At 31.4% G+C, this 24,925-nt stretch overlaps 1 long non-coding RNA gene across 2 annotated transcripts; it reads right to left on the bottom strand.

The window, feature by feature from the left end:
* Positions 1–13,016: 13,016 nt before the first annotated feature.
* Positions 13,017–15,539, bottom strand: LOC145069912 (uncharacterized). 2 transcript variants are annotated; one of them, XR_013689731.1, is made up of 3 exons: positions 15,386–15,539; positions 13,294–13,530; positions 13,017–13,179 (listed from the first exon to the last, which is right to left on the bottom strand). It is a non-coding gene; the product is annotated as an uncharacterized LOC145069912 (long non-coding RNA). The 2 variants fall into 2 exon arrangements; XR_013689730.1 differs by having other exon boundaries at positions 13,294–13,452; positions 15,386–15,531.
* Positions 15,540–24,925: the final 9,386 nt, after the last annotated feature.

Raw genomic sequence — 24,925 nt, 5'->3', positions numbered from 1 at the left:
GGCCGTGTAAACGTGGTCACGGGTTTACAACAGTTTTTCTTCTTTCTAAAAAGGAGCAACCTGTTCCAGAAAAAGGGGGGTCGATTTTGTGAGTTCTAGAGGCGATTTTAGGGAGCATTTCGAAGGCATTTGTTGCTTGAAAACACTTGGGAACATTTGATTTCATTTTGTAAGAACTTTAATTTCATTTTCTACGTTTGTTCTTTGTTCTAGTCATGAGTGGCTAGAAATCTAATTCTCCAACTTCATGGACAATTATGTCTGTGAAGTCAATCATCTGACTTGGTATTTGTTTTAAATGTTATCTAGTGAATTTGATTTTGTTTTAATTGAAGGTTTGATTTCAATTCTAGTTCTTTTTGGCCAATTGATTTAGGGTTGATTCATTCAAGTTATCTAATATGTGAAATTCGTAATTGTTTTGTTATATAGAACAAGTAACAAACACTAGATTGAACTTTCTTAAAATAATTCCGGTGTAAATCAAATTCACACATTCTTACACTTCCAAGGTTATGAAAAGTATTGAATGTTGTTGGTAAAATTCACACAAAGCATAATGCAATCTTTCCACCTATTCTATGAACTTGTTTAGATTAGGTTTGTTAGATTAGAATTAATTAAAGAGCTTATTTTAATTAATTAAAATGGTGAATGTGAATTGCTAGATCTTGTTAGCATTTCTAATACCAACTTAGATAGAATTTAACAAATATCATTTCAAATTTTGAATAACATTGTTAATTAGTCTTGCATAGAGTTGGAGTACTTACAAATCTTGAATCCACTTCATTTAATCAATCATTTACTTATAACTTTATTCTATTGTTTAAATCATTGCTTCTAAATTCCCCCCATTTTGTGACCATTTCTGTACCTTACGCAAAAAGGTATAAGCACTTGTCTCGTGTCTCTATGGATCGACCCTGCTTACCTTGTATTACATTTTTAGTGCAAAGTAACAATGTTTGGACCCATTCCCAACCCGACTACCATCCTCCACCAACCCCCGATAATTAGATGGTTTATCCTTCTTCAAGCATCGAGGACGATGATTATTTTAAGCTTGGGGAGGGGCATCCATCCATGCATACATCCTGTTGCATGCAAGTTACATGTAGTTTTGTACATTTTGCATTTTTATTATTATTTTTTTCATTTTTCTGCATAGGAATTTTTTCAAAAACCAAAAAGATTTTCTTTCTATTCTATTTTTTTAGTATTTTTTGCATTTTGCATCTAAATTTTTGCATTGCATTCATTTGTTTAAAGAAAAATTGATCCAATCTCAAGCAACCAAATCTTCTCAAAACAATTGAGCTAGTAAGTGAGTCGTATGTCTTGAGATTAGACTTGCTCTTTTTATTGAAAATCTAAAAACAAATTAATCGCACACGAACACACCTCCTGAAGCTACTTGTGCAAAACAGAAAGCGAGAAGATTGTCAACATTGGAGCATAACAACATGTATGAGTCAATCTTTGGGACGCATGACTGGTCTTATGAGTAGTAAATGCTCAATTGAACTCAAAATGCCAAATTCAAAAATTCGTAAAAAGAATACAAAAGTTCAATGTCTCGAGCCTTCCAGCGCTCTAAAAAGTCATTTCTACTCATTCCGTTTTATATACCCTGCTTGGGGACATAGTTTTCAACTATACCTACGGGTCTTTGCATGTTAACTTCAGTCCCCCGAAAAATGTCTAGAAGCCCTCATGGTAATAGACCGTGAGATGTCCCACAATAGAAAAGTCAAGGATGAAAATATAAAGAAATAGGCCTAGCAAATAAATTAATAAGAGTGTTATGTGTTATCTTAGTTAGTGAATTTGATAAAAAAAATTAATTAAATAAATAAATAATATAAAAAAATTAAAAAAATAAATAATTATTATTAAGTTAATCTGTGACCTTTGGGACTCGAGCAAGTTCACTAAATCGCCTAAAGCTAAATTGTTTGGGACTGATTGGGTTGAAAGTTCGCTACACGGGTTCCATAGAAAGTCATGAACTTAATAATAACAAATAAAGCTAATCTGTGGCCTTTGAGGTTCGGGAAAGTAAACCCGAGGGATCTCTTTAAATCTAGCACACTAAGGTCATTTGATCTGGATGTGTTGGTTGGAAGCCCATTACATGGATTTAAAAGAAAATCATGAGCTTTATTTGTAGGAAAATATAATTAGATAGTTTGTATATATTTGTGTTTATAGTCTAATTAAATATTATGTTTAGGAAAAACGCTTTGCTGCCAAAAGATTCTTTTGGACTTGGATTTGAACTTATGACATTGAGACTAAATGTTAATTACTTTGACTAGTGTAAGTGGTTTGAAATTTGTAACCAATCGGGGTAAATATTAGGGAATTTTTAGAAGATTTTTTTTAGAAAAAGATTGTTGTTAATCAACAAATAGCTGGAGTCGGTAGTTGTTATATTTTGTAAAACAAATATGATTGAGCATGTTTTGTCACATATAATTTCACGAGAGTAAGACCATAATTTGTTCCATGAATTAACTTAATGATATTGTCACACCCCAAAACGGAGAACGGCGGAAACGTTATGGGGCGGAGGACGTCATGTAATGTATCACAACAATGCAAAGTAGTAAACAAGCAACAACATCATCCATTGCATTAATAGTATAATTTTAAGTACATGTGAGTTCTTTCATAGTATAAATCTACATAATGAATATTCAAAATAAAAGACGAGTCTTAACTGCTCTGTCTTCACAAACCTGGTCGTCGTAGCCGTCTATTTGTGACATGAGAATACAAGTTATTTTGAAAGCAATTATCAGCAATAAAGCTGGTGAGTTCATAAGTATTTATGTGACTTTGATTTGTAAAACTGTAAAGAAAGACCTGTAAATGTTTGAAGGAAAGTTTGTATCAATGAACATGTTTGTAAGTAGTTGTAAACGTTTGAAAACCCTAAAAAATCCCATATTTCCTACTAGTATAAAAAGTAGTCTTCTACCAAGACCCGAATGTTTTGAACGTTTGCTTTTAGAAATCCAATATTTGTCCATAAGTGGGTGGTAGTTTAAAAGTCCCTAAAACTGAAATGCAATAGTATTTTTCATGCCTAAAATAGTAGATTTATGTATGTATAAAATCACTAAGGCATTTGATAACCCCGTAAATCAACGTGTTTTTAATACTCCATGTGAGTTTTATAACCACACTAATGACCCAAACTGCCTGTAACAACGTTCTTCAGGCATTGGAATGTTACAGCGTTTGTCACCCCAGACCTGCCGGTCTAACTGTAGCTAATAGTTTAGGTGCGGGAATTGTCAATCCCGTATAGATTTATACACAAGTATCACACTCTCCCTACAAGAGATTATGGTATATAATACAGGACTTTAACAACATACTCGAAAGTACGTGAAGTTGAATGTCTCACAAATCTTAGTATTAAATAGATTTATGTATGAAAGTCCATTTGTTTTTGTATATGAAAGTATTTCCTTGACATAGTACTTGTAGTATGTAAAATTTCATAAATATCTAGTAAACTATCTATGTATTTGTATCTTTTGTAATGTGTTCGTATTTCATATAGTCTGTAATGTATTAGTATAGACTCATGAATGAACAGACTCTGGTATGATTCCTTGTACTTGGAATAGTAAGTAGTATCTCCTAACTATACCTATTATAGTTACTAGTATTGTATGTGTATAACCGAAGTATGCCTTTGCTACTCAAAGGTACTGAACCAACTGATGGAGCTTTTATGTCTATATATGTATACATGATGTATATAACTAATATTTAGACGACATTCGGACGAATAACCAATGCCCTAATTCCACATCCCAACGAGGAAAAGGAAATAAAGCGATCTAGCCGTCCTAAGTCCTTTAAACATTACTTATATAACTATACATATATAGACATGCATTTGACAATATAAAAGTATAAAATAAGTTTTGTAACACCTTTGAAAAGTTGAATAACTAAAAAATAATGACTTGATGTCAGTTTGTAAAACGATTTGAAAGCATTTTGTTTGATAAGACTAGTTTTAAGTATAAGAAAACCTTTATTTGAAACATGATTCTAACAGCGTTTGAAAGGAAACATAAAGTATGTAAGACAGTTTGATAAAGAGTTTTAACATGTAAAAACGTTTGAGAAAGTCCTTTGAAGTAATATGTTTGGTGAAACAGCTAAACGTGTAGTAAATCCATTTGTATACTAGTCATAAATCGCATAAGATTGATTAAATAATAATATCGAATACATAGGAAAGGATAGATATTTTCACACGATAATAACCGGATGTTTACTTGTATTCCCACCCACCCCCCCCCCCCTTAAAAGTATAAAAAAAGTATTTAAAATGTATTTAAAGTGTGTTTGTAGGGGTATGAACTCACTTGATAGATTGAAGAAAGCGAGACGAAAACCGAGCAGAACTTCTACTCGAGAAAGTGGATTTCTCGGGATTTTCGGGAATCTCGGGAGCGTAAAACTTCCTTCCGAACTTGGATATGAAAACCGGAACTTTAGGATGGTTCTGAGGGTTTAAACGCAGAGCTTCGGCGCGAGAAAGGGAGGAAATGAGCAAAAATGGCCGGCACCCTCGCATCCTATTTATAGGGTGCTGAAAGAGGGATTACGCTGTGCATAAATTCGGAGTATGCTGGGTGTACTTCGGTTACGCTGGGCGTTCACATGCGTCATGGCTTACCGCATCCTCAGACGGAGCATTGGAGCAACGTGGACGAACCGAGGCCTAGCACCCGAGTACGCTGGGTATACGAGGGTACGCTGGGCGTAAATCATCTTGGTGTGTGTGCCTCGAACTTGTAAAATCCGTAACTTTCGCATACGAGCTCCGTTTTTGACGTTCTTTATATGCACACGTAGGTGAGAAGGTACTCTACAACTCTCATTTAAACTTCGTTGGCAAATTTTGACTTTATTTTTAATTATATATTTTTAATAAGCTGGGACACGAAAAATCTGTTTAAATCCATAACTTCTTCATCCGATGTCCGTTTCTGTCAGACTTTTTACCGTTGTGCTACCATTGACGAGATCTTCGATTCTCGTTAGGTTGTGTCGGCCACAAATCACTCGATCACTATTTCGAGTTTTTAGCTATCTACTGCCACTTCGGAACTTAGAAAAATCATAACTTCCTCATACAAAGTCAGATTTGGGCGTTCTTTTTATGCATGCTCACGGTTTAACGTAATCTACGACTTTCGTTTAGACACCTAAGGCTAATAATTATGGTATTGAAACATCGTGTTTTACGTTTACAAGTTTTGCTGGTTTTTACACGAATCTTCGGTTGGTCATAACTTCTTCGTTATAACTCGGAGTCGAGTGATCTGGATATCTCTGAAAACCTTGAAACGATATATATCATTTAGACAACCTAGTTGAAACTTTTTGAACATTTTATTTTCCAAGATATTTTATTAACTTAAAACGGGTTACCAGGTTTGATTGGGATTTGTTATATTGGCTAGAAATTTCAGGTTGTCACAGATATTGAGAGAGAACAAGTGTTGTGATCTTTGATTTTGTTGAGTTACATTAGGGAGTGGCTACAATCTTATTTCTATTGTTATATAATTGGAGACTAAAACCAAGTTGACTCAAGGCACGACAGGTATATTCTCAACTATGGTACAATAATAAGGTTAATTGGGTTGGATCATTTTCATGTTTGTTTTGATTTCTTGCATTAAGTTTCAAAAGTTTTGACTTTGATTTTCTTTTCTTTTATTTTCTTCGGTTTAAATTTTTCTTGTTCTTTCTTGAGGATAAGAAAGGTTCAAGCTTGGGGAGATTTGTTAGATGCATTTCATGCACCCATTTTGTAGTTTTACTCCATAAAAGTGCATTGCATTTAGGTTTAAACTCATACATTTTGCATATTTTTCGAGATTTTTCATGATGCAATTCCATTCACACATTTTTGTGATATTTCAGGGACTTTTGAAGGTAGGATCTTAGTTGAGGTGATGAATAAGAGATTTGGATGAAGTTTCGGGACTTGTGGAGCATCGAGGAGGAAGATATCAAAGAAATGAAGATTTTGGCTTTTTAGAGCTTTACACGGCCGTGTAAACGAAGTCTCTCGAGCATTGTATTTTGAAAGCCTGGCCAGTTTTCGCAGTGTACTTTTTTCATTTACACGACCGTGTAAACGTGGTCACGAGTTTAAAACAATTTTTCTTTTATCTAAAAAGGAGCAACCAGTTCCAGAAGGGGGGGGGGGGGGTCAATTTTGTGAGTTCTAGAGGCGATTTTGGGGAGAATTTCGAAGGCAATTGTTGCTTGAAAACACTTGGGAACATTTGATTTCATTTTGTAAGAACTTTAAATTCATTTTCTAGGTTTGTGCTCTGTTCTAGTCATGATTGGCTAGAAACCTAATTCTCCAATTTCATGTATTGGCAATTATGTGTGTGGTTTCAATCATTTGACTTGGTGTTTGTTTTAAATGCTATCTAGTGAATTTGATTTTGTTTTAATTGAAGGTTTGATTTCAATTCTAGTTCTTTTTGGCCAATTGATTTAGGATTGATTCATTCAAGTTATCTAATATGCAAAATCTGTAATTGTTTTGTCATAGAGAACAAGTAACAAACACTAGATTGAACTTTCTTAAAATAATTCTGGTGTACTTCCAAACTTATGAAAAATATTAAATGTTGTTGGTAAAATTCACACAAAGCATAATGCAATCTTTCCACCTATTCTAAGAACTTGTTTAGATTAGGTTAGTTAGATTAGAATTAATTAAAGAGATTTTTTTAATTAATTAAAATGGTGAATGCGAATTGCTAGAGCTTGTTAGCATTTCTAATACCAACTTAGATAGAATTTAACAAATATCATTTCATATTTTGAATCACATTGTTAATTAGTCTTGCATAGAGTTGGAGTACTTGCAAATCTTGAGCTTATTTTACATAATCCATTGCTTACTTATCACTTCAGTTCTTTATTTAAATCATTGCATCTAAACCCCCGGTTTTTGTGAATTTGTACCATGTGCAAAAGGGTATAAGCATTTATCTCGTGTCTCTGTGGATTGATCCTGCTTACCTTGTATTTCATTTTTAGTACAAAGTAGTAGTGTTCAAGGAGTTATTTTACCCCTTTATTTATTTGCTTTGACACGCCTAACATGGGTCGTACTGAGGATGTGGCGGCGTCGGATCTGTCGGGGGATTGTTGTTCTTTCTGGTAGGTCTCTTCCTCGGAGGCATCTTATTCTAAAAGAATCAAGAAGAAGAGGATGGTAAGTCCCCTAGAATTTGGAATCAAGTGATATGGAACAAGACATGTCTCACATGATAGATAAAGTGTTCTACTAAGCGATATACAAAGAAGGGTTACCAATACAAGTAAACTATCGCTAGAAACGAAATAAGTAGCAACACTTGGAATGAATTCCGACACTGAGTTCGACTCTAGCTAAAATACTCAAATAGTATTTTTAAGTTGTATGCTCTGTTCTATCGATCTCTTGTTGTATATATAGCTTGGTAAGTTTTAGGCTTGTTGCAACACCACAGTCACTCCTAAACACATGTTGGTCATGTCTCAAATAAATATAGTTGATCAGGCTATATTGATTCCAGTCATGATTACATAACTATCCAGGTTTAACTGCAGTGTCCAACATCCAAATACTTTTGTTTTGTTCTACTTGCGATACTGCTTCTGGTATGTATATATACTCGTATTCTTCATATAAGATACTTATGTTTTAAAAAGTATACTTTTAGTTCAGAACACTTCGGTCTCTTAGCATTTATAGTTTTATACCATGTAAGGTTCGGTATACTTAGTTCACTATAAACAATAGCTCTGATACCAATCTCTCACACTCTCAAACTGAAATGGCGGAAAACTTTCGGGGGTAGAGGACGTCATGTACAATAACACAACAATTGCACAATAGTAATCAAAGTAAACACAACCATTATATTGAAATATAGGTATATACATCTACTTATTACATAGTTTGTATACATCAAAAGTATAACAAAATATAAAAGACGTGACTCTACGCTCCGTCTTCTCAAAATCCTACTGGAGTACCTGTCTATTGATTTCCTGAGAATACAAACGATTTTGAAAGAGTATCAAAATTAAGCTGGTCAGTTCATAAAGATGTTTTTGTAGTGAAAACCTGCCATTGAATCTTGTAAAAAATTTTGTATGCTTCCCAAGAAAATCCAATATTTTCTAACATATAAGTTTGTTATTGTGTTCTGTATAATGTACTAGATCATATGTCTGGTTACCACCGACTATAATGTATATCGTTGTTTTGAATGAAAAATCATTGTATGAAAGCCCTGGCTATCACCAGTAATGTATAAAATGTTCTGTTTGAAAACCCTTGTTACGACCAGTCTGTTTATTAGTTTCATGACTTAAAATAAAACCATATATTATATCCCTGGAATCTTCCAGTGTAATGTATAATAGTTCTATTAATTAAAATAAAACTAGCGTAGAATGAAATCCCGTAAACAAAAGGTTAGTTTATACTATTGTGAGTCGTATAACTTTGCTTTATATGACTAGTGACTTCTACAATGTTCTTCAGGCGGCGAACGGTATGATATTTGTCACCCCAGGCATCTCTGCCTAACTGTAGCTAGCAGTTTAGGTGTGGGATTGTCAGTCCCGAATAGATCTATTCACAAATCTCACGATCTCCGTCCAGGAGACTCTGGTTACACTAAATGATAGGATTTAAACTATACCCCGAAGGGTACAATTTGAAGAGATGCCTCACAATCATGTATTAACTAGTTTACGTGTAGTTATATATGATTCTCTTGTATTTGAATATGTTTGTATACTTTGTAGAGGAATAATTATACTTAAATAATTATTTAGTAATGTATTCTTGTTATCCTAATAATAACATTGCATATCATAAACAAAGTATGTCATAGTTTATATGCCTGTTAATGTAAAACCGTGTATTGAAATCCCAAACTATACCTATTATAGTTTGCATGAATGTTATGTACTTGGTTCGTATATTGATCTAAAAGTTATGCAATTATGATTGAAATTGAAAGCGCCCCATATGCTCAACATGTTACAAAAGAGATAAAATATCTAAATATTTTATAAAATGTGGAAATCGTTTGGTTGTATCAATTGCATAAGTTTTAAACATATTGAAATTCTTTTGTATAAGTTCACAAAATCATTTGTGTTAGGCTTGTATTCCCCCTGAAAACGTTAAAAATAGTAAAAACATAGGGGTATGAACTCACTGTTAGTTGCGTGAAGGTGTCAGACTATGAAACTGAATGAGGGCCTTCGAGTTGTTATGCGCGGAATTAACGGAATCCTAATAATAATTAAACACATATACAAGTAATATTAGCGAAACCATTAATTATAGTGTTGGAAAACACTTGCTTTTGGTTTACGAATGTTATCGGACTCGATCGAATTGGGAAAAAGTGGGTTTTCTGCCAAGTTCACGACTTGGGGAGGTTTGCGGCCGTGAACTGTTCTCGGCCGTGAACAGCCTTTTGAATGGTTTACGGCAGTGATCAGTGTTCTTGAAGCAAATATGAAGGTTTGAAGGGTTCACGACCGCGAACTAATTTCGGTCTTTGAAGATTTGAATATTTGAAGGGTTTGCGACCGTGAACTCAAGAACAACAACACCAGATTTGATGAAAAACGCGTTTTTAGAGGCTCTACAACAACACCCAAAGGTGATTCTTGATGATTTTCGGAAGAAAAGTGGGTATTTTTTTTGTTTGCGGTTGAGAGGTTAGAGAGAGGATGAGGGAGTTTTCGGCCAGAAAAGTGTAAATGAGGGGTATGAGCACATATTTATAGGTTGGGCTCATGGTTAGTGGTGGGAGCCACCAGCCGTGAATGGGTTTACGGCCGTGAATACCAGGCCGGATTCACTGATTTTCGAAGTAACTCGAGTTTTCGCGCGATTTTTGGTTCCGACCTTTATATAAAATTTCATAATATAACTTAAACGATTTCCAAACCATAAGAATTTGATGAAACAAAATAAAATTCCAAATTTATTAATGGAATCGGGCTAACGTTAACGGAAAAATGTTCGAGTTGTCATAGTGCAACCTGAAAATCTAGGGTTTCATTAAAATCACTTACCACGTCGGGCCCTTATAGCCACGTCATGGCGGGTCATTAAACCTTGTGGCCAAGAAAACAATCACCATGCCATGGTGAAGATCCACCACGTCATGGCCACCCAAGAATGAAATTCAAACTTTTAACATATTAGCTCGTACTTGACACGGGTGTTACAATTGTAGCACAAATAAAGTATTACCTTTTATCCTATTTGGTCGTTAATGTTATTTTTTGTGTAAAAAGTCATTAAACTTGTAAAAATGATCTCAATTAAGCCATTATTGAAAATCGAAGCAGTCATCCGATGATAATTGTTATGTGGAAATAAATACACAACCACATATAAAATTAGTAAAGAAAGTCAACCGAAATATGGGTTTTATTCTTGTGTTCGACTTCATCTATTATTCACCTCACTATGATCATAATGATCATTGTATTTGGCTTCATATGTTCTTCATTAATGTTGCGTTGACTTTGAAGAACACATTCAAGATGCCAAGAACAATCACCACCATCCATCTTCCCACACAAGAACAATTCCAATATCAAATATCTAGATATTTTTAAGACATTTAATTTTTATATATCCCCTTTCTTGAAACCCATACTTGATCATCAATCATCATTAAAATAAGAATAACTAAGAAACATTAGTAAAATCGAATAACTAAGAAACAAACCCAAAGATTGTGAGCACAAATCAAAATATTTGTAGAAATGATTACAATACCATAATAAAGAATCAATTATAGGACCTAAACTTAGTCTTCTAGGGTTCGAACTTGTAGACATTCTATGAGTGCCTGGACAAGGCGAACCGAGTTGATTTTTGTCACGATGACATGAACTTTATTATATTTGTTTCCAACGGTGGTGACAGAATCATTGAAATTAATGGCGGAGAAGAGTAAGGTGTTGTTAGCTTAAATCTGGTAGATCTATTTTGATGTCAATGGTGTAGTTCATTGGCATCTTGAACTCAGTTTGTATACCTTCCTTGATGATTATCATAACGATCTGAAACTTGTTCTTAGCAACCGAACTCTATTTGTAGACCCTTTTCCGCTTTCAGTTTGTAGCTTGTTACTTCGGAATCACACACACACACACACACTTTTCTTTATCTTTTATATTTTTTCATAAGATATTTTAATTCGTTTTATTGCAATGATCTCTTGCAGGTAGAACACAAACTTTTGAAGGTTCATTTTGATGATGTCCAACCTCTGAAGCAAAAGATCTTTGGTCTCACGATAAGGAATGTCTCTCTCAAATGAAAGATCATGTGTTCAAATCTCATTATAAGATATGTATGGTATTTAATAATAGATAAAATTATCGTTAAAAAAAGGATGCCCAATTTATGAGATGCCGAATCAAAAAGATTAAAAGTAATTTTATTTATTATTGTAACCGGATTCAATGGGTGACAATTTGTAAAACGTCCTTTGAAATCATTATTTGGTTAATGTGACAAAAGTTATTAACTCTTGAACTTTTTAGGCTTAATTTGTTTCATAAATCGAGAGGAAGTGCTATTTTGTAATGTGTGTTTTGTCTTATATTTTTTGTGTGATTAATATGTTTTCTTCATTTATGGAATAGCGGTTTTCGGTTAATTTTCCCATGCTCTGAAATTTGTTGTCTTTGATTACTTCAGCAGTTCAGCTCAATTAGCCCATGCTCCACCATAATTTCCTTTTTAATCCAATCGTAGGTAAAAGTTTAAATATGTTGAGCAATGGGTGATTGTGCTTGATGTGGAAGTGACAATTTGGTGTGTATTTTTGGTGCATGTACAATTTTTTTGTCTTATAAGCGTATGTGTTTGGGCTTTAGGTGATTCCACTTGGATTCAAATGTGTTAGACCACTTGTATCTTGTATGTACCAAATGGTCTTTGGCCTAGTTGTATCTGGAATTGGTGGAACTATCTCTCAACCAAAGGTTGAAGGTTGGTTCAAGTCCTTTTTAGAACAAAAGATGTAGATTTACGAATAGAATGATAGATACATGTCTAAGCCGTTTATCTTTTATGTGGTTCTTTTATATGTGTTTGTTCTTTGAGTTAAGGAGTATAAGTATCGATTTCAAATAGTTGTAATATGAAGTTTCTTAAAGTCAAAAAAGTTTATGGAACTAATTTTTAGTGAAGGTTTGCTGATGATCCAAGTATGATGCTATTTTTGATATATCCTCAAAAGTTCATGAGTTATAAAGCTACTTTGGAGAAAAACCAAAAATTATGATAATATTTTGGTGAAAAGGCCACAAAAATGCATTGCTATTCTGCAAGGCCAAGTCAATGATGTGTTGCGAGTTTGAATAAATGACAAGTAAAATGCAATTATTGATAAGATCTTTCATAAAGTTGGCATGTTGAGAGACACTATTCATAAGTCTTAGTTTCACTTTAATTTGAAAGTTGTTTTGAGTAAGCTTTCATTCCAAAACTATCATGTGATTAAGGGATAATGACTTAAAAGGGTAATATATTTTTTGATTTGTATACATTTGATCACTGAGTTTTTTTTCGTCCACATTTACCCCTTCAACTTGTTGAATTGTACACATTCAGTCATTATGACCAGCTACTCCAGGTTAGTCGGGAAAAATGATTTAATAGGGTAATATATTTTTCATTTTGTACACATTTAGTCCTTAATATTTTTGTTCACATTTAGTCCTTAATATTTTTTGTTTCAAAATAAGTCATTTTTGTTTTTGTACACATTCGATACTTATGAATGTTTTCTTTAGGTTTTTCTCACGACATCTTATGTGGGACAATCATTAATTAAGTGTGTGAGGCTGTTGATGTTTATGTGTAATGTCTCATTTTCACAACAAAAAAATTTTCATTTTTAAATAAGGCAAAACTCCCTAATTATAAATTCATTATTAAAAAAAAAACGTTTATTCCAAAATACATTTATCGCGAAAATTATAGTAATATAAGAAATGCGTAATCCTCAATAATGTTGATGAGTGTGTAGATTCATGCATTCGCCTTCCCACGACCAAGGATAGAACCTGAAAACATAAACAATTGGGTAAGCACTAAGTTGAATGAGTTTCCCCTAGAATACCCAACACAACAAACATATTATCATGCATAACGGACCCACACTCATTAAATTGTTATACCTTGGCCCAATCATCGGACTGGAATGTCAACATGCAACAAGTCCAATCAATCATCGGACTGGAATACCCATGGTTTGTTGGCATGATGCCTTAATCTAACCGCTCTTCTCGAATCTTTGTACCTACAACTTATAGCCGGCCCGCACCAGGTATCTTGGCCTATAACATATAACAGGACCAACTGAAACTATCTCACCACCATATGGCTATCCCACATAAGATGTTATGAAAAAAAACCTAAAGAAATCATTTATAAGTACTGAATGAATAAAAAAACAAAAATGACTTGTTTTAAAATAAAAAAAATATTAAGGACTAAATGTGTACAGAGTGATAAATATATTACCCTATTAAGTCATTTTTACCGGATAACCTAGAATAGCCGGTCATAAGGACTAAATGTATACAGTTTAACAAGTTGAAGGAGTAAATATGAACGAAAAAAAAAATTCAGTGACTAAATGTGCACAAATCGAAAAATTTTAGTCACAAATCGAAAAATATATTACCTTTTTAAGTCATTATCCCTATGATTAATCAGCAAAACAACTTCAAACATATGTTGTAACAAGATTGATAACTAGAAAGCACTTCAACATATGTTGTATTAAAATTAACTAGAAAACACTAAAACGAAAAACATATTAATATGCCACTCACTAACTCAGTTTAATAGCAATCTAATAACAATTGACTTAACACTGCTTTTTATGTAAAGTATTTTAAGGTTTAAACAAAAAGCAAACAAATCCATAGTACCATTGTAAAACAGAGATAAAATTGATAACAGGAAGAAGGGCATGACTGCTTGTTGGGTAATACGAGATAAGAATAGTTGTTCATCAAGGACACAAACTAATGTATATGTCTCTTTGTGTAACGAATAATTTGTTCAAAGTAATAATTAAATTACAAAATGGTACTAAAAGATACTAACAATTTCTAATATCTTTTCATTCACCAAATTGTTTTAAGAAAAAAACAAACATTTGAATTAAACATAATCTTTCTAATCTCATGTAAACAATAGACACCCAGATTGATCACCAATATAACTTGGGTAACACTACTTGCACATAATAGAACACACTTAAAGAAGTACAACCCTAAACACAAATATTTTTAAGCGATGCAACTCCACGAAATCTTGAACTTTGATGTTTAAATCTTGCACTAAAATACTCACACTACACCTACATCTTAGTAAAAAAATATCTTATAAGCACAAGATACCGATAAACCGTGTTGTTTTACAAGTAATTATTTTCTTTTTTAAACATTAAAAAATATCAGTGGTTTTTAAAACAAAATTAACCCAAATATCTTCCGGAATAAATGACCAAAATTTCATATCTTTCGCCAATTACCATTTCAAAGCTGGTTTGCCGGTATATGACCCAAGTTTTTGAATACACAGCAAACACATGTAAAAAAAATTAATCGAGGTATGATAAATTTCGATTTGTTTTTTCTATCATAAACTGCTGCTAAAAAATAGAAGAGATTTAGGGGAAAAAAAAATCGTTAGAAATGTTTGCAAAAGGAATGAAAAAGGAGGCTCAGATTTGTTTACAAACGAAGCAAGAGGATTGATCCGCCATGGCTGCAAAATATCAGAGGTTGCAATGTGTAGAAGAAGAAACAGAGGATCATAATCATAATCATAATCTCTCTATATCACTCTCGATTATATCACCTTCCTCTGATTTTGCCCAGCCAAGCTACAGATAATCTCTATTAAACTTGCCCGATTTCGAACTTGGATCAGATAATCTATCATCACTGCCTCTTAAATGTAGTCAGAGTTTGAACATCAGAAGATGATGATGATGATGAAAGCGAACTTTTCCAGATCTGGGCTCGTTCCCTATTATTTCAAACGCAGATCAGAAGCACTTCTCAAACCCAATCCCAAACATCACATAAATGCAATTTATTCTATAATATACTCCCGCCGTTCAAAATAATAATAATAATAATAATAATCGCTATACTCAGAAACAGAAGCCAGAAGCACCAGTTTTAGCAGCGATTAATTTATCTGTTTCTTTCTCTCGCTCTCGGTATACAAACACGACATGCATGTATTTACCGATGAGGGTTGTTGATTTGTAGGAACAAGACGAAATCATCGGTCGGAAGAAGGGCAACCACCCTCAGAAACCTCACTTTTCCTCTCGCCGGCCTCATTCTCTGATCCAAGTTCTGTAAACATAACCCTAACTTTCCCCAAATTGCTTCTTTATACTCCTTTTTTTTTCCGGAGAAAAAAAAATTAGGCTAAAAATTATTAACATTTTTCAATATTTAAATATGGGTGTTTTTTTTTTGTAAGGTCCTATTTTATTTACCTCATCTTTTAATTTTTTTCTTTCATTTAACTTTTTTTTTTCATCTAGTTGTTTTAATTTTTAATTTTTTATGTTTTTTTAATATTTTTTGTAATTTTTTGTATTTAATAATTAAAAAAAAATTCTTGTAATGCAAATATATAAATACAATTATATTTCAATAGCTTCTTTTATGATTTTACCGTAAAGACAAAATTAATTGTTCTATCCATAGTTTTTCTAATATTTAGAAAAAAAACGTAAAATGAAGACATCACTTATATATTTATTATTTATATTTATATTTATCTAAACTGACTAATTATAAATAATTAATACATAACAATTCTTAGATTTTTTTTTATCTTTTTTGCTTTTTTGAATTTTTTTTGGGTTTTCTTGGTCTTTTTTGATTTTTTATATTTAATAATTAAATAAATAAATTTATTCCCTAGATATATGTTTTAGTCTATCATGAAATTGCTAGTGTTGCATTTAATATTTTTCCTATTCACTATAATATGAATGACAAAGTATTGATTCGACGTTACTATATTGCGTAGATATATTTTTTAGTCTATCATGGAGCTGCTAGTGTTGCATTTAGTCTATCAATATCTTTTTAGTCTATAAAAAGAATCATTGTTACCAATACATAAATAATCTCTTATTTTCTTCCCTTCCCCGTCCGAATAAATTAATGACAATCATATTGAAAACCTTTTGTAGGCGTGGTTTATATAACGTACTAAATCAATACATCTACAACGACTGGATCATATGGCGAAATTTAAAACTAACCAGATTTGTTTTTTTTTCTTTATAATTTTGTATATTAATACGTTGAGACAATTTTCAAACTGACCACATATGTATTTTTTTGTCAGGTGTTTAACACTCATGAAAATTTGAAAGAGTGGGTTGACCAGGTGGCACAAACTCTTGGATATGTGGTCATTACAAAGAAATCAAAAACGAAAACAAGTGGAGGCTATGTTTCAAAAATCAATTTAGTTTGTGATCAGATATGTGTCTATAGAGGTACAAATACATCTGGTAGAAATACAAGGACAAAAAATAAATAAAATATTAATTTCAGTTGATCGGATATTATTATAAGATTTTTGATTTTTGGACCTTGTCGGTTAAAAATTGTGAACATAATCATGACCCTGAAATGTATATGGAGGGTCATGCTTTTGCAAAACGGCTGACCGAAGAATAAAGATGAACGTCGTATGGTGGAATACATGATTGATAATGATGTCCCTCCACACAATATTCTTTCGAACTTGATAGTTACAAAAAAAAGAAAAAGCAAAACAAAAACAAAAAGCAAAAAAAAAAAAAACATAATAAGACGAAAAACGAGGGTACATAGGGAATTAAGGGGAGAGGGGTGTATAAAAAATCCTTTTTTTATACACCAATCTAGTATATATATATATATATATATATATATATATATATATATATATATATATATATATATATAGGGTTGAGTTCTATTGAAAACAAATAACTAGGGCAACATCTACCGGAACCAATAATCAAATGACACGTGTCCATTTCTTTCTTCATAAGTAATGTATTGTGGAAGTTATTATGGAAGTGATGTGTTGTCATGTTTTCATTGGTTCAAATATGTGTTGCCCTAATCATTTATTTTCCATATAACTCTTCCTTATATATATATATATATATATATATATATATATATATATATATATATATATATATATATATATATATATATATATATATATATATAAAGCTTAGGAATAGTAAACTTGATATTTTTTTGGCAGAAATGGTCCCTATACTTTGTTCCTCATTCTTTACCTATTTTGACATTTTTGGTCATTACAATCAATATTTTTACACTTTTTAGGAACATTTTAATATATAAAATTTGGCCACAAAACTTTAACGGTTTGACAAATTTGATTCATTTTCTAAAAATTTGCTAATTTCTACCCCTTTAATTCTTTAACCGTTTTTGAAACTTTTGATCCTTGCAGTCAAAAATTTTACATTTTTTCATAAAAACATGAAAAAAACGGTCTGGGGCAAACTCCAGGCTTTTCATCTTTGCACTTTCTACGTCTGCCATATTTATCGATTCAGAAACAATATTGAAAGCTTATGGCCCCCGCGTAGCGGGGGTAACCTTTCTAGTTATTAATTAATCATTCCTAATAATAAATTGTTTTGATAACATTGTTTTTCGAAAAACTAATTTTTTTTCTTTTTCCTTAACTATATATATATATATATATATATATATATATATATATATATATATATATAGTAGGTGTGTACCCGCGCAATGTGGCGGCGACAACTATGACTGTTTCAACGAATGGTTTTTTTATTAGAAAATGTTATTTGACAGTTTCAATGGCTATAAATTTTGTGACTTATATGTTAGAAAATTTCCATGCCCTACCTTTGGACAAAAATCATGCCTAAGTTGAGATAATATGAATCATTTCTCCACGTTTAGTCCTAAGAATATGATTAAAAATTAATTATAAAATAAAATTCCTAAAAATCAAAGCTTTTTCAAAAAATGTTTTGAAACTTTCATCTATGACAAATTATCTTGGACTAGTTTCAATAATAAGTATGAGGAGGGAAATCATATCTCTTGGAACGATGACAGATAGAAAGTAATTGGCAAATCAAAAGAAAATGCATTTTTGTCCAATTACCATTAGTCGAATACGCACTAAGCATAATTCATCTTGTTTTGTTGTGTACTACTTAACAAATGGGTCCTAAGTAAATTTGTTATCTAGAGGAAGAAGCCACTCGAGATGGTTTGAAAACTGATTTTCAACCTAAAAAAATAAGCATTCAAAAAAATACATAGACTTAAATGTAGCAACGAAAAATAATTATATTTTGTGAAGAAAAAGATATCAAAGCGAGAAAAGTTTCATTGACACAAATCCTTGTTCTTGAGAAGCTTGAACCGACCAACCCATCAAAAAGTTGGATGGGTGAACAACCCTTAACGACTCTCCAGTAATACTTTAGAGAAGATAATAGATAATATCCCATATTTCAGTCCTCATACGTTTATTAAAAATTTACTTCAAGTTTTACAAAAAAATCACTCAAGAGAAGATGAGAGTTCCACCATATACAATTTTAACATATACATAAATATATAGAAAATCAAGAATATAAATGCATAATTTTTTTCATGTCAAAACTTTACCACATACATAGATATATAGAAAATGAAGAATAAAAAAATGCATAGTCATGATAGAAACAACTAATAGAAAATTAGGTATATAAAGGCTCGCCATTATGTGATAATCACACCACCAAAACCAAAAACATCCTTGGAAATCCATAAGAATTTCTACCTATAAACTATTGATATGAAACATGAATAAAGAAAGAAAAATATAAACTAAAAGATTAAAACCGAAGCTGAAATATGTTAAAAAAGACATGGAGTCATGAACTCCAATGAATAAAGTGAAAGTAATATGAAACGATAATATATCTCATATTTTTTACTTTTTAATATAACTTTCTATCTATGTTAAAAAGGAAACGGAATTTAATTGATATTTCAGTCCTTAAATATTTTCGGTGATTATTTTTTATCATAATTAGTTTTGTGTTCATAGAAAGATAGTAGTTTGTGCATAACAAATTTGTACATTAAGTTTTCAAGCATGTACCTCTTAAATTTCAAAAAAAGTTCAATATGTTTTATAATATAGTTAAGATTAAGATATATATATATATATATATATATATATATATATATATATATATATATATATATGGGTAGAATTTCGTATATACCCTCGTTAAACAGCTAAATATCGTATTTGCCCGGCCTAAATTCCAAATATCGTATTTAGTTGTTTAACGAGGGTATATACGAGGCCAAGAAAGAAAGAGGCAATGAAAAAACATAAGAAAGTTATTGTAGCTCATGAGATAAAAACCATTCCTGATTCAGAAGAACATGAACAAACCACAACTCCTCCTGTTTATGAACCTGAGAAGATCCAAATTCATGAAAATCAATGGTTTAAACCCTTCAAGTGGTAGTGAGTTAGTAATTAGAACTTGTTAGAATAATCTATAACAAATTCATAAGCTCTTTTTGATCATCTTATAGGTGTCTTTTATAAAGAATGTGACTTGTGGTTGATGATTAGATTAGGTTGAGGAACAAAGAAAGAGAAGAGAATGGCTGTTGATTTTATATATTTTTTAGTGGAAATCAATGGTTCCACTTCCTGTTCATTGTTATCTACTATGTTGTTTATCCATTTTTCTCCTTAAAGAAAATGACATCATGTGTATTTTGTTTTAATTAGTAAGTTTGTCATCCTTAATTATTAAGTTCGACATGTTTTTGTGTTGCTGTTGTTGTAGGTTTGACATCCAAAGCATAAACTATTTGACCGGCTGAAGGTGGGTTACAAGCCACAAAAGAAAACATACATAATACCTTCAAATTCACTACATCAAATGAAGAGATATAAAAGCAGGGCTAAATTCAAGAAATAGCATTGTACTTTGAGAAATTAATAAGATATAGCATTGAACTTTCATAATTTTGTAATAGTTAATTACACTAGCAATATTTTTTTATCTCAATACTTTTTAATTGTAATATATATAATTTTTGTCCATAAAGAATATATTTGGAATTAATTATATTTTTAATTGTAATATATACAATATTTGTCCATAAAGAATATATTTGGAATTAATTATAGTTTGATCCCTGTTTTTTACATTTGGCACTTATTAAATTTACACTAAGTACTATTTGGTCCTTATACTTTTTAATTTTGCAATTATTACAGGTTGGTCCCTGGACTTTAAATTTGCACTTATTACAGTTTGGTCCTTGGTCTTTAAATTTGCACTTATGACAGTTTGGTCCCTAATTTTTAAATTTGCACTTATGACAGTTTGGTCCTTGGTCTTTAAATTTGCACTTATGACAGTTTGGTCCCTGGACTTTAAATTTGCACTTATTACAGTTTGGTCCCTGGTTTTTAAATTTGCACTTATGACAGTTTGGTCCCTGGACTTTAAATTTGCACTTATTACAGTTTGGTCCCTAGTCTTTAAAGTTACACCATATATACAAATTTGACAACAATGCAAATCCATGAAAGAAAAAAAATATATCAAAATATTTATTTATGTCACATAATAACAAAAAAAATCCATCAATTGAACCCTAATTAAGAACATTTGCAACTTAAGCTAACAAAATTATCAAAAATACCAACTAATTGCACGAGCTTTTTTTATGTAGACCCCGAAACTCCCACATCGCCATGCGATTTTGTATTGTTTCCACGTTTCCTAAAATTAATAAAAAATTATTTTCATTGTTAGTATTGTCATTTACTCAAAAAATTAATGGAAATTTAAGTAACCTTTTTAGAGGTGGCTGTTTCACTTTGATTGAAACTTTGAGATGCTGAATTTTTACATGTTTTTTGATGGTGTACATACTCACCACATCGTGGACAATTGTGTCTTCTTTTAGGCTCATCCGATGATTTAATTCTAATTTTTCTTGGTCGTCTAGGTGGGCGTTTGATAATAGGTGGATATATTTTCTCCCCATTTTTTTCCGCCCATTGATCCTGTCCGGGCATCGGAGCAATTTGAAAAGCATATGCAGATTTAAATTTCTCTATAGTGAAATAGGGATCAACATATTTGTCCCAGTTAGCATCCCTTATAAAAGCAATAAAAGCCGCTGTATGTACACATAGTCGACCCTGAACTTGCCACACACAACAACTACATTTTCTTTCATCTAGGCTGACCTCCCAACGTGTTCCCTTGTACTTCACTTCAGCTTGATTCTCACAACTTCTAGTAACTTCATATTCATCCAAGTTCTATATGAAAATTAAAAACATATATATTTTAGATATATGTATTATTGAAGTAAAAACTAAAACAAATATAGTCATTCAACTTAATTATTTAACATGTTTACGTTAGCGATGTCGTTGATATGATTTTTAGCAATAGGAACTAATACGCCATTCCATGTACTCACCAAATTCCTTTTCTTATCAAACCTTTTCATAATCTTTTCCCTAATTGCGTCAAGGAGATCAAGCACAGGTTTATAGCGTAATTTACCAATCCAAGAATTAAATGTTTCTGAAACATTATTAGTGATGTAATCACACTTGGAAGTAGTTCCAAACTTGCTTCTAGTCCAATTTTTTTTGTGATTGGTATTTAGATATGCAATGGCATCTTCATTTTTATCACTAATTTCCTTTAATAACCTATCATGCTTGGTAGGGCGATAGGTTTTCGCAGCAGCCTATATTTTGGTGTTAAAGAAGTCACCACGAAAGTGTTTCTTGAAGTTGCTATATAAGTGCCTTATACACTCTCTATGCTCAACATTAGGATACACATTCATGATGGCTACTTCTAACCCTTTTTGCATGTCCAATGAGATAACAAGACCATTTGGGGTTCCAATTGATTTTTTGAGTGAGTCAAGAAACCATGTCCATGATTGTGTGTTTTCTTATTCAAGCACACAATATGCTATTGGAAAGATAGCATTGTTACCATCAATACCAGTTGCAGTGGCTAGTATACCATTAAACTATCCTTTTAAATGACAAGCATCAAGACCAATATACGGACGACAACCGGCAACAAACCCTCTAGAACAAGCTGCTAAACAAATAAAAAACCTTTTGAAAAGTTTCTTTCCACCAACTTTGTCAAAGTCAATTTCAACAACGCTTCCTTCGTTCCTTTGTAATAGTTATTCTCTAAATCCATCCATCTTCATGAAAGAGTCTTCCCACTTACCATACATGTCAGTATAAGCTTGCTCTTTCCCTCTAAAAACTTTTAGGTACGGCACGTCAATATTGTAAGTTTTCATAATCCAATTTATAAGCTCATATGGAGAGACATCCCCATCAGATTTCAACTTGTCAATTACTACATTAGCAATCCAACCTTGAGTGGCACACTTATTGCCACCTTTGTTGCTTCGAGTGCAAGTATGTACTTCTACCATTTTCTTAACCTAAAAAAAGAATTAAATAAACGCAGATATATTTTTAATATAAAGCATGTTAAATATAACTTAACATATACACTTACTTCAAAGGTAACTTCATCTTGTGTAATAGAAGCATGAATTCTCCACTCACACTCTAGGTTTTCACATTTTGCTATGAATCATGTGGGGTCACTTTTCTGAATGTAGATTAAACTCATTTATGACTGCAAAGTGGTTCAAAGCTCTCCTAAAGTCAACCACATTTTCAAATTTTGAGCCGACTTCCATTCTTATACTATTCTTACTACACGAGTTAACTTCATCATCATCATTCACTATACCGTCTTCATTATCAGAACCGAGATGACTATGATAGCTTTCTTCACTAGGACAAAGGTCTGCATCATACTCATCGTGTGGTTCATCTCTGTTGGCACACGAATGGTTAGCATGAATATTGGAGCCGAGGTTATTCTCTATTGTTACATAAATGGTTACTTGTTTCTCGCTTCCATACATGCTAAGCATAGCCATGAACTTTTCATCATAATCAAGCTCAATAAACGATTTGTCTGGTGCATACTTGTCAACATAAAGAATTGAAAATTTTGGGTTGTTCTTTGATGAATAACGCTTTATCACTTTTTTGTGTAGTTGACTTCACTTGTATAAAGTTGTGTCTATGTGGATACATTTTTGAGAGCCAAAACAATATATTTGCCTACAACTGTTCTTCATTAGCCGAAAGTAACCCCCATATTTTAATTTTAACTTGAACTTGGATGTTGGTATACGCCTGAAATTGAAACTAATTAGAGAAACAATCATACAATTTTGTAAAGGTTTAATAAATTAAAATTAAGATATTCACATAAACATACTCGATCATTGGAGATGTAGCCCTGCTTTCCCATATTGGTTTTGATGTGTCATGAAGGGTAATATATTCTGTTTGAGAATGATCTTCGGACATTGGTTTGTATCACGTCTATAACGACCTAATTTTAAATCGACGATAAGAAAACAGAAATAAAGGTATAACAAATACCAAATGTATGCTTTATAATTCACAAAGAATATTCAATTCAAAAAGAATTCATATTGCACATTAGTTCATTACTTGTAATCAAACATTCAATGACAAAGAAAGCCAAGAAATAATATGCAAAACGGTTTTAATTCAACAATAACAAAAACATATAAAGATAACCTGTTGATTGTAATCACATTCATTTTTCAAATGATATCATCAATTGTAATTACATTTAATGATTAATTGACAAACAAAGCCAACAAACAACCTAATGATTGTACCCGATTAGCCAACAAATAATATCTAACGATATACTAGTAAAAAAAATAGAAAAATAAAAATTATAGATAATTGTATAGGAATTGACAATAAAAATGAGAAAATAAAATTTAATGAGTGATAAACAAGATGTCGCCATCAAAACAAACCCGAAACATTATGCGATAAGGTTTTCTTGGAAAAGGTTTTCTTGGGAAAGAGTTTGAATTTTTATGTTTTCAATTTACATGTTACGATATAAACGAAACTGAATAAATTCTGTTTACAAACATTGTAAATATTAATAATATTTTGTATAAAAAAAATGTACAATTTTTTTAAAAAAATGCATGTTTTATAAAAAAAAAATTACAGATTTTTTAAAAAACTTAAGATTTAAAAAAAAAAACTGCATGTTTTTAAATAAATTGCACTTTTTATACTTTTTTTTTTGCATTTTTTAATAAACAAACTGTACATCTAAAAAAACAGCACGTTTCAGAAAAAAAAAATTGCATATTTTATAAAAAGCTGCACTTTTAAATAAAAAGCTACATGTTTTATAAAAAAAAATTAAAAAGGCAAATTATAACAAAAAACATCAAAGAAGAACATATTTATGAATAAGTTTATGGAAATGGACAAAAAAATGTTTGTGGGTTTAGACTAAAAACAAAGATAAAAATTGATAAACAATATTTATATTATTATATTATAAAAATAACATTATTGTTATTTTTTTATCTAAATAAAAAATAAGTTTAAAATTATGAATATTAGTAAAGTTAGTAATAAAAATATAATTATTAAATAATAAAGTTTTATTGATTAGTTTTAATGAAATAATTATAAAAGTTAGTAAAAAAAATAATTATATTGTAATGATGAATTAAAAAGTATGACAAATAATAATTATATAGTAATGACCTAAAAAAGAAGGCTAGTGGTTTATAAGAG

Source organism: Lactuca serriola, chromosome 8 (genome assembly GCF_051521515.1).
Source record: "Lactuca serriola cultivar US96UC23 chromosome 8, Lser_US96UC23_V15, whole genome shotgun sequence".
Taxonomy (NCBI): domain Eukaryota; kingdom Viridiplantae; phylum Streptophyta; class Magnoliopsida; order Asterales; family Asteraceae; genus Lactuca; species Lactuca serriola.
The sequence above is the reverse complement of the archived record's forward strand: the minus strand, read 5'-3'. Positions and strand labels throughout refer to the sequence as shown.